Here is an 11,555-nt window from a genome sequence, read left to right as displayed (position 1 = left end):
AAGGACTCGCTATTTTTCGTGACTGCACTTTTATGGAGGTCAGCCCATAGCGCTTGTTTTAACTCCTGTTTTCTCAGCTTCCTTGCCTTATTATATTGGAGCCTGAGGTGCTGTATCTGCTGTTGAACTCTATGTGGTTGATTAAGGGCCGTTTTTAGCTTGGTTAGTGCCACAGTGCAATCGTGGTTAAACCATCCTGGTACAGTTGGCTTGGTTGTTTTAGAATTTCTAGTCAGCAATCCTTTTGTTTTTTCTAATATTGTCATGAAGTTTTCAAGAACCGCCCCGTCATCTACTGAGAGATCTAAGCATTTTGTTATGTTAGGGTATGTTATTTTCATCAGTTTATCAGTTAGTTAGATGGGATCTATCTTTTCCCATTTCAGAGTATACCTGTTTCTCTTGCCCAGTTCTATCTTATTTTGGGATAGGGTGCTTGCTATGATTGCTGTTTGGGATTCTAAATCATTCAGGTAAACGTCCAACCTAAGGGCGGAGTGATCACTTAGGATATTTTTCATAAGTGTGAAATCCCTGGTTAAATGTCTTAGTTCATCCGTCAGGAGAACATAGTCGACAGTAGTCTGATGCCCCCTCCCTAGGTATGTTGGATCTAGGAGATTCTGCGTAGAGCTTGTTTTATTTACTATTGACATTTCTAAGTCTAAAAGGAGGTTATTCATAGCTGTCCCTGTCCTTGTGTGGGGGAAGTGCATGAGGGAGATGTCATGCTCATCCACTATCCCACAACTCCGTTTACCCGCACGCGGGCAAGGGTGTAAATTGAAGTCCCCACCCCATAGTAAACGAACTATCCCTTTTTTTTCATACAGTTGTCGGAGCAGGGCAATTTTTTCCTGGATTGTTAAAAGAGTGATGCAAAAGTGGTCATCCTCTAGATTATTATAAAAATTTACTAGAATGATTGTTACTTTTTTTCCTGCCGAGAGACAGAGTAGTTGAAAATTTGGGGCAGACTCTGTTCTTAGTACCTTCAGGTTTTTTATGGTGTTTGCTATATAGGTAAACAGGCCCCCCTTAGGCCTGCCCGCATTACTGGCAAGGGCTGGAGAGAAATACGTTTTATAGCCCGGGAGATGTAGCTCCATCATGGCCCATGTCTCTTGTAGGCAAATTATTTTTCCTACCTCTAGAAAGTGAACAGCAGAGCCATCCTCGATTTTGGAGCGAAGGCCTGTAATATTCCAGAAAATGACCGACAGGAATTGTATTTTATTCTCTGACCCTAAAATAGTCGTCCCTATGGGATCTGGGGGTAAAATGTCCTGCTCGATGTTTACTTTTTCTGTTAATGGTCAGTCAACCAATTCTAAGCCACTAAACCGATTCATAGTCGGTATACCCGACCAGCTGTCCCAATGTGGTTTTTCCCTGTAGGGGGGTCTGTATGGTCTATGTGGAAGCCCACCCCACTGCTCCCATTCTCTGCCTCTGTTCCGTGGTCCCGCAATCTGCCATGGGCCCTCATAATTTTGATAGTGGGGATCCACTGCCCGCCAAGAGCTGTCATATTCATTATAGCGTGGGCCGGTTTAGGTCTGGGGTTGTCAAGTTCCCAAGGCTGGGGGACTGCTTTGCGCCAGGAACTATCAAATTCCTGGAGGTAGCTGTTATGCTGTCTTGAGGGATAGAAAAAGGAAAGAAGCTTTGTGCCTATCCCACCACTTGTGCTATGATATTCCAAGGAGCAAATGTAATCTACTACTCTGGGGTCTTCAAAAGTAATCACAATGCAGTCTCCCTGTAATATTTTTTTGCCATGACCTACCCATGGGGCCCTACATACCGTTAATATCCTACTTGACCAGTTAGGAGGGATTGGGCGGTTTGTAGTTAGCCAATGTTGCGCCTTATTTTTTAAGGACCAATTAGGTTCTACGCCCTGCCCCACCAATTCTGGTACGCCAGTCATCACAACCACAAATGGACATGCCTCAGGTGGCATGTTGACGGGGAGTCTACCCTCATGTGTTCCCTTGTTTCCCCCTTTATTTACTGCTGGATTTGATGTTTTTAGGGCTGGTGTTTTTAGTTCTGGTGTTTTTGGGACCCTAATGGTCTGAGGTATAGGTGTTGTAGTTTTAAGAGGGGGTTTCTCCACTATAGGTGCCTTTACTATTGTTTGTGCTTTAGGAGCTGGGCACAGTGGAATTGTGTTTTTTTTTTGTGGAATAGGTGCGGTCGGCTTGTTTATCCCCAGTTTTTGAGGCCCTTGGACCGACTTTGTTTTTGGGGGGTTTATAAGCTTGGACAATTGATTCTCTATATTTAATAATCTGCTTTCTAGAGGAAGAAAAAGCGAGTTAAGTAGGACAGCTATTTTGTTTAACAACTCTGAGGTATCGTCTAATTCTGATTCTTTGCTAGGGGGTGGAAGAAGAGGGGATCCTGAAATGGTAATATCTGGTGGTTAATGCAGAGAATGGTGTACCAACACAGGGCAGTCTGTATCGTCAACTGTTTGCAAGGTTGGCCCTACCATGTTTGAATTTGCAGTTAATTCGACAGTGTCCGTGACTATTATTTTTTCCCCTTTTCCCTTCTTTTCTTAATTGCCCCCTCTCTCCTCCCTCTTGCTTGTCTTACTTCCTCTGGGGTATGGTCGGGTAAGATTTCAGGTGTTTTTTCTAAATCTGAGCTCGAAAAGGAGAGTTGGGAGGCTGAGAGATCTACAACGTTTGGGAGGCTAAGCCTGTTATTACCTTGTGGTGGTTGCGTTAAAGTGCCACCTGTCTCGGGAGTTCTTGCATCAGCCAGTGGCCCCATGGATGATCGCCTTGCAATAGCAAGGTCGATAGATACTCTATCTTCAATCATGCTGATGCTTTGGTCTATGAACGAGTTTGCCTTAGTGATGAAGTCGTCCATAGGTCCTAACAACTGCTCACCAACCCCCACTTTTTTTGATTTACTACCCCTCGTCTTCATATTTAGTAAATTAGGTTCGCAGGGTCTTTATAGGGAGTCAATAACAAAAAGAGTTTGAATGTCAATAAGTAGAAGGAGTACATACAGTTCTAGTCCATATAGGCAGAGCTTAGTGTGGTGGCCCGGTACGGTCTCTCACGTTCTCGAACGGCCTCAAACGGCCCGCTCTTTGCCCGGTCTTAGCCCTGAGCTTAGTCCCGCGCGCGTCCCGCGTCGCGGTGAGGGATCGACAGTAAAATACGTGGAGGCGAGGGGCGTGACCGCCGGGGGAAGAGGCACCAGCTGTGTAGAGTGGAGAATGCTGGGCATCGCAGTCCCACGGTAGATGTCTTTGGCTAGGCAGGCAACAGAGTCCTCAACCTAGGCACTTCCAAGCTGGGAGCGAGTTTGTTTTTCGCCGACTGTGAAAAGCGCTAACACCAGCTGCTGTGCCTCAGGGAGCAGAGCTGATAGCACGGGGCACAAACACCCAAATTGCGGTACAATCCTCAGCAGCAACGAGTCTGAATCCGTGAGCGGCACCCACGGAGCGGGTGTCGCGAAAGGTTAACAAGGCTGCAGGCGGGGGCCTGGCCGCCGGGGGAAGAGGCACCAGCTGTGCAGAGTGGAGAAGGCTGGGCCTCTCAGTCCCCCGGTAGATGCCTTTGGCTAGGCAGGCAACAGAGTCCTCAACCTAGGCACTTCCAAGCTGGGAGCGAGTTTGTTTTTCGCCGACTGCGAAAAGCGCTCACACCAAATGCTGTGCCTCAGGGAGCAGAGCTGATAGCACGGGGCACAAACACCCGATTTGCGGTACAATCCTCAGCAGCAATGAGTCTGAATCCGTGAGCGGCACCCGTGGAGCGGGTGTCACGAAAGGTTAACAAGGCTGCAGGCGGGGGGCGTGGCCGCCGGGGGAAGAGGCACCAGCTGTGCAGAGTGGAGAATGCTGGGCCTCGCAGTCCCCCGGTAGATGCCTTTGGCTAGGCAAGCAACAGAGTCCTCAACCTAGGCACTTCCAAGCTGGGAGCGAGTTTGTTTTTCGCCGACTGCGAAAAGCGCTCACACCAGCTGCTGTGCCTCAGGGAGCAGAGCTGATAGCATGGGGCACAAACACCCGATTTGTGGTACAATCCTCAGCAGCAACGAGTCTGAATCTGAAGGTACTGGGCAATAATAAAAACAAAGTGTAAGATATTAAAGAGGGTTACAATGGCCGACTATATCTATATAAAAAAAGGGGGGTCTACATGTTTCAACCTCTGAGCGGGATTGCCAGGTTTTCGTCAGGACCATAAACAGCCTGGGCGGTCTGCGCACGCTAAGGTGCACAAAACCCTAGGCTAACATGTAGACCCCCCTTTTTTTATATAGATATAGTCGGCCATTGTAACCCTCTTTAATATCTTACACTTTGTTTTTATTATTGTCCAGTACCTTCAGATTAAAGTTTTATTGAAGGTATACTGTGCCAATTTTTAAATCACTTTTTTCTGTTTCTTTAAACTCCCCCCACACACAAAAAACTACCAGCTCCACTGTAATTCAGGTGTCGCAGCACACCTGGACGGCACTCGGCAATCCGGGTGGGCCCCGATGATGAAGCATGTCACCAACCAGGTTGGTGAGTGAGGGGTTTCTAAAAAGAAAGAACAATTTTCCTTGAGTCTTCATAAATTTCCCCATCTCCAGTAGGGCCACCTCCCGGTCCTGTGGTGATACTCCTCCCTTAAGGAAACAGTACAACCATAAACAATATGACATATGCAACAGTAGGATTTTTAATATCTGAAGGGGTTCTGTAATGGAGGGGGCCTGTAAATATGGCTTGTATCGATGAGGCCAGGAGACTCATGATTCTGGCAATCTACCTCAATGATACAGTCTGTTTGCACAACGCAGACCTCAATTCCCTCTTGATATTGCAAGTCTTTTGGGTTGAAAGGAGCAATTGTGCTCGGGCTGATTTTAGCTGGAAGCCCAGAAATGCCATTTGCTGGACTGGCGACAGGACTGACTTCTGGGAGTTGATCAGGAATCCCAGCTTCTGGAGAAGTTGTATAGTCCATGATAGATGAGTCCTGAGTGTCTGAAGGTCCTGGGCCATCAACAGGAGGTTGTCTCTTCAATTAGACATACTCCTCAAGCCCTCAGTGCTTCTACGACTGGTCTCATTAATTTAGTGAAACACCACAGGCCTATGATCCTCATCATAGGAACTGTAGTAACGTTCTGTGAGGTGGGAATATGGGGATGGAGAGGTAGGCATCCTCCAGGATCAGACTGACCATCCAGTAGCATCCCTGTAGAATATCTCTTAGCAAGAGAATTTCTGCCATTTTGAAATGTCTGTACAATATCCAGACATTGAAATCTTTGAGGTTTAGGACGAGTAGTGACCTCTGCCCTTCTTTTCGAACAGAAAGATGGGTCTCATGAACCCTTTGGGGTGTGGAGTTGTCGCATACTGCCCCTTTGTCTAGGAGAGTTTGAATATAAAAACTTGTTGTGTTTGGAAAAAATACATTTGTCTTGGGGGGCCAGACAGAGTTGGAGATTCTTAAAATTCCAGTTTGAAGCCCTGATTGGTCTCCAGTACACATGGGTCCATGGATATGCATTTACAGTTGTGGTGAATAGCGTCACTCTTCCTCCCAATATCACTTCTGGGAAGGGAATAACTCATGCCAGTAGATCTTGTGTCCTTGATTGCATTCTATTGTCCGTGTCCGGATCTGTGGCAGAATCTGGGTTGAGTGGGAAAGAATGTGGGATCTGGTTGGTCTCCTTACCAACCACCTTTGCCATTGGCATAGTAGCTTTGTTGAGAGCTTTGGTGGGATCCACAGCCTAGCACACCCTCCATGGCACCCGGACCTGACAAAAAGGCCTTTCCAGAATACTGTTTTTAGCAACATTTGGACCTTTTATATAGTTGAGCAGGTGGCACAAAATCTGGACAGTTCCTTAACAAAGGAGCCCCCGAATAATAGGCTGTCGGCCATTGAGCTGGCTTACGAATTGGATATATCATTGAGTTTTGGATCTATTCTCATCAGGATAGATCTCCGGCGCGCTGTAGACATGATGCTGTTGGCGTTTCCTAACATGCAGACTGCTCACTGAGCCCAGCCAATCAGATCGTCAGTACTTACTGGGGAGTTGGACTATTTGACTTAGTATGCTAAGTCTAAGATCTTAGTCAAGACTCCTGTCAAGTCAAGTAGTTTATCTTGGCACATCTAACATGAGCGATCCAGGCCCTTTTTTAGATCCCTTGCGTATTTTTTCATAAAAGTGACCATGATAGGATCTACCTCTGGCATGTCTGCAACCTTACCCGCCAGGTCTGGGCGGAGGCACTCCATGTGGAGGCATACATGTACCTCTTTATCAAAGCATCGCCATAAATGGGTTTGAAGGTATTCTGCAACCCCTGGAGGGGGAACCCACCCTACCGGAGGCAGCCCACCCTCATGCGACAAACAGGCTGCTTTCTTCACGGAGAAATCAAGGCTTATCAAAATTGAACTCGCCTCCAAGAAGGCGCTTCTGCCATCCTCCGGGTCTGTTCCACCCCTTGACCTTTTAGAAAACCGCAAACCTATCAGTCTGGTCACCAAGAGCTATGCATCATGGGGCACCTTTACCCCTTTCAATGAAAAAGACATCAACAAGATTCTCCAGATTATCAACCCTTCTAACCATTTCTGCAACCCGCTGCCCCCGGCCATCTTCAAAGAAATCAAGAAAGTTCTCATCCCTACCTGAACAAGGATTGTAAATGCTTCACTGTCACAAAGTATGATCCCATATTGTCTAAAAGCAGCTCAGGTATCACCGATACTAAAAAAAACGAACGCAGATAATGCTGACCTCAATAACTTACGCTCTATCTCCAACATCCCCACCCTAGCCAAACTCCCCAAAAAATGCGTACAAACCCAACTTTGTGCTCACATTGAGAATTTCAAACTCCTGAACCAGCATCAATCTGGCTTTCAGAAGGGGCACAGCTCTGAATCGGCTCTCACTCACATTATGGATGACATTTTAAAAATTCTTGACCAAAAGGAATTCTGCCTCCTAATCCTCCTCGACCTTTCCTCCGCATTCAACACGGTCAATCACGACAACTTGCTATCCATTCTAAAGAACAAGATGGGCTTTGGTAGGGCATTACAATGGTTCTCGTCCTTCCTCCACCATAGATCACAAAGAGTTAAGGTAAACCACTCTCTCTCCCAGACCTCCCCAGTTCTCATGGGTGTACCCCAAGTGTCCTCCGTATCTCCTATACTCTTCAACCTTGTCCTGGAACCATTAGCAAACTCACTAAATTTCATGAACATTCTCTAATATATGAATGCGGTCGATACACAACTCTGTTTGAAAATCTACCCCCAGATAATATCATCTCACTCAACTCTACCCTATCGTATACTCAAAATTGGTTAACTGAGAACCATCTCCTGCTCAACATCTCAAAAACTGAATTCCTTCTCATCTCTCCACCGAACCAGATCCCCAAACTAGATCTTTGGATGACTCACCTCACCCAGTCCTAAAATCTCTTAAGTGGTTACCCTACGAAGCTCGAATCCAGTTCAAGATTGCCGCTCTGGCGCACCAAGTCCTACACTTCAAAACTCCCTGGTACCTAACGCAAAAAATTGAATTATCCTGCGGGGGAGAGCCTCAAAACGCACTAACACTTTCCTCTTGAAACCTCAAATCTTTAGGAAAAAGAGAACTTGCCTGAGAGCCTTCTCCGGGGCCGCCCCAAAGATATGGAACTCTCTGCCACTGGAAATACGCAGAATCTCCTCAGTGGTTGCTTTCAAACGGGAAGTCAAAAGATTCTTAATAAACAAATTCCTACCTTAATTGGGTTAAGGTCACCTGCACTAGGTCATTTATCATACAACCATTGGACCATCTTTGGATGATGCTCTTCTTAATCTCATAGTGTGCCCCCCGTTTAGTCCGCTATGTACCTGCTTACTGTCCCCCCGTTTAGTCCGCTATGTACCTGCTTACTGTATTACGCTACTTTGACCTATTCTTCTTGTAATTATGTGATTATTCTTGCTTTTATTCCTACTTAAGGTCGATATTGTATGTATTACCCTCCTTCCATCCTCATCCTTCTTGTAAAGCAATCAAATATCCTTTGGGATCCTGTTCGCGCTATATAAAACTTCATAAATAAATAAAAATAAATAAATTTACTCCCTGGGGTAAATTACTTCATTGGGCTCGAATTGGAGCACCCAAGGGGTATGTACTGGACCCATTTCTTCTTACTGGGTCTTGTCTCCTCATCCTCATCACCGTCTTCAGTGTTTGAAGAGCAGTCTGAGTCTGGGGCCTCTGCGTACAGTGAGCTGTGAGACTGAGCGGACTCTCTCTGTGGGATGGCGCTATAATAGTGTTCAGTGTCTCTCTTGTGCCTTAGCTTTTCAAAAGCATCTCCATGTACCTCTGGCTGTGATTTACTCTTGACTTTGCTCTTTTTTGATGGGCCCACCTCATTGTTGGCCAGAGGAAGTTGGGGTTGCCAGCCTTGTTGGCATGCAAACTGACACACCTGCCTGTGAAGGGACCTAGTGCCCGTACTAGGGCCTTATTCACAGATTGCTGTACAGCGCAGTCCAGTGCATCCACAAAATCCAGCTCTAGCTGGTCATCACCTTGTTCATAGTAGATGTCTTCCTCCACCATATAGAGATCCCATTGTACAATTCTCTCTGCATACATGCTCAATTTACTGCGAGTTAAGAGAGTAAGGGGGGAGTAGAAAACACCCTGCCAGGCCAAGGATTGTGCCTTAATTTAAATGTGAAGGGAGCTGCCTGCACCAAAAAACCCACTCTATTCAAAGCCTATGCAAATGTATAAAGCCCTGCACACACTTGTGAGAAAGGGCTTAGGGGGAGCATTCACCCCTGCCACCACATACAGAGACGGGTCACGTTGTATGTAGAAAAAGCCAGCAAACGCGCTGATCAATATCCCTGAGTGTCGCATTCGATTTCTGTACATGCGTGTTGTGTGGTCCTTGTTCACAAGTAAAAGATGCTGCGACATCAGCGAGATGTGCGCTGTCCACTACCAGCTCCACTGAAGCAGCGTAGGAGTCCGACCGCCGTAAGTGTTCAAAAAATGAAGGCAGTGACCCAGCGCTGTAGCGCACGCAATGGGTGATTGGCAACCTTACTACTCCTGCCCTCATAGAACTGCAACATGTAGAAAGCATGACATTCACAGCAAATAGAGGTATGAAATACCTATAATTACGGCATAACAAGCATATAGAAAAGAAACATTCTATGTGATAGAGATATCTATAATTACGGCAGTACAAGCCTAAATAATTAAACTGCACTTATCTGGCTGCGAAGCAGCAAAGAAAGAGGACACAAAAAGGTGATGTCTACAGTTATATGGGTAGCTCATATATAATTGGAGCATGTGACATGGGAGGTACAGGGAAACATGGGTTATGTAGTTTGTGTTTTACTTTATTGTGAAAGGCTGCTGAAATTAGTAGTAAAGAAATGAGAAGCATAATCAGAGCCTCCGGTCATGACGTAGAATTTGTGGCATGTAAAAACAAAATTACATAGAAATAGAAGAGGGAAGGCAACACTCCTTCCATGACAAAATGGCTTTGGGCCAAAATATTATTTTAGGACAATAGATGGTAATGTGGTAGCTCTTAGTGGGTATGAGTGCTTTTCAACAAATGTTCAAACCCCAGCTGGGAAAATTTGATTTTTATATTCTTTTCCATTTTTTTCTATTTTACCCAAATGAAAGATGTCCCATATAAATCACCCATATCAGTGTCTCTGAGATCTGTGGCCTTTTTAGTCAAGCCAGTGCATGTCAGACAGTTGTGACATGCTGTGGCATGTAGAAGGGGGGCAAGGTTTGCTATGAAAGGAATCCCTTAATTTGTGGAATGAGACTTTGGGAATGGTTGTGTAAGAAAAATAAATGCATGGGCCAAGTGCCAGAGTGAGAGAAAGGAAGGGGTCTTTGTTTATAAATAACGAAAATCAAGTGTAGATTTGTGGCATGTGAAAGCAACATGACCTGAAAATGGAATAAGGACAGCACCCTTTTTCCATGACACAAAAGCTTTGGGCATAGCAAATGCTTGTAGAATAGATGATACAGTGGCAGATAACAGGGTCTATGAGTGCTTTTTGACAAGGGTCCAAACCACAGCTGGGGAAATTCAATTTTTCTTTTTACAACCAGATTTTATTGAGTTTTTAAGACATCATTGACATACATAAACATTATTCATATCATATCCAGTATACTTTACGCAAGATTATTACTCTCTGGTGTATTTAATTTAACACCCCTATTAACATAAAAGTCTCCCCTGTAATGATTTCCAAACAGGTTCCGCAGGAGCGTCAGGAATCCGGAGAATAATCCTCAGCCTTCCCCTACGGCCTTTTGACTCTAACAAACACTAGAGTAAACGAATGGCTCGCCAGGGGAAAACAGGGAAACAAAACAAGGAAAGGTTGGGGAAGACAGCAGATCTTGGCAGTGGACTTCAGAATGGACACTTGGTAAAAGGCAGGCTGTAAGGAAAGAAATATATTATATCTATACTTGATAACCACACCTTATATGTACACAATGTCTAGATACACATTTGACCATCACCTACCACAACTAAACATCTGGACCGTAGGATATAGTGGAAGGGTAGAATAAGGTGTTTGTTTTTCTGTGTGGAACAAGACAAAATGATAAGAAAACTCTATCCCACTCTATACTAGTAAGTGTAAGAACATGATATGTAAATCTCACTCTGCTATTTTCTGGAGAACACTGGAAGAACATCCAACTCTTCTGTAAGTCTGGATTCGTGTTTGTGAGCCTCTACCATGTATCTTGTACCAGGTTATCTGTCATACAATAATCACAATTAGTATCCACTCTTGTAAATCCCCAAATATATGGTAATAAAAGGCAGCGCACATCGCTGTTACCGTGATTCTGGGCAGAGGAACTTCGAAATCACATCACACTCTTGTCCACGCAAGAGCCCCAAATATAACGTATATAACGTAAGGGGGGAAAGACGAAGTGGGGAAGTGCACAATGGGAATCAGCTTCCATAAGGAATCCAAAAGCTGAATATATTGGCAGTGCCCAGCCGGATGGCGGGGAATAGACCCGGCCGCCGGGCGAAGCACCAGGAGATAGGGTGAATGGACACGAGCACCAGGAGATAGGGAGAATGGGCACGATGCTCTCGAATGAACTTAGTGGTGCCCAGCCGGATGGCGGGGAATAGATCCGGCCGCCGGGCGGAGCACCTGAAGTAAGAAGGGATTGCGAGGCAGTGCCCGGCCAGATGGCGGGGAAAATCCCAGCCGCCGGGCGGAGCACAAGGAATGGGGAAATAGAATTAGAACAAACACGGACCACACCGTAACTTCTGACGCCAGGGAAGTAGACGCCTAGGGACGGTGTAACTGGATGAACGACAACAAGGAGAAGCCGAACGAAAACACCCTCGCGCAGGAGGCAGGAACAAACAGGAAGTAGAAAAGACAAACAGGAAACCGGAAGTAAGGCAAAACAAGTTTGGC

Source organism: Lissotriton vulgaris, chromosome 10, assembly GCF_964263255.1.
Source record: "Lissotriton vulgaris chromosome 10, aLisVul1.2, whole genome shotgun sequence".
In the NCBI taxonomy this organism is placed as follows: domain Eukaryota; kingdom Metazoa; phylum Chordata; class Amphibia; order Caudata; family Salamandridae; genus Lissotriton; species Lissotriton vulgaris.
This window is presented reverse-complemented; position numbering follows the sequence as displayed.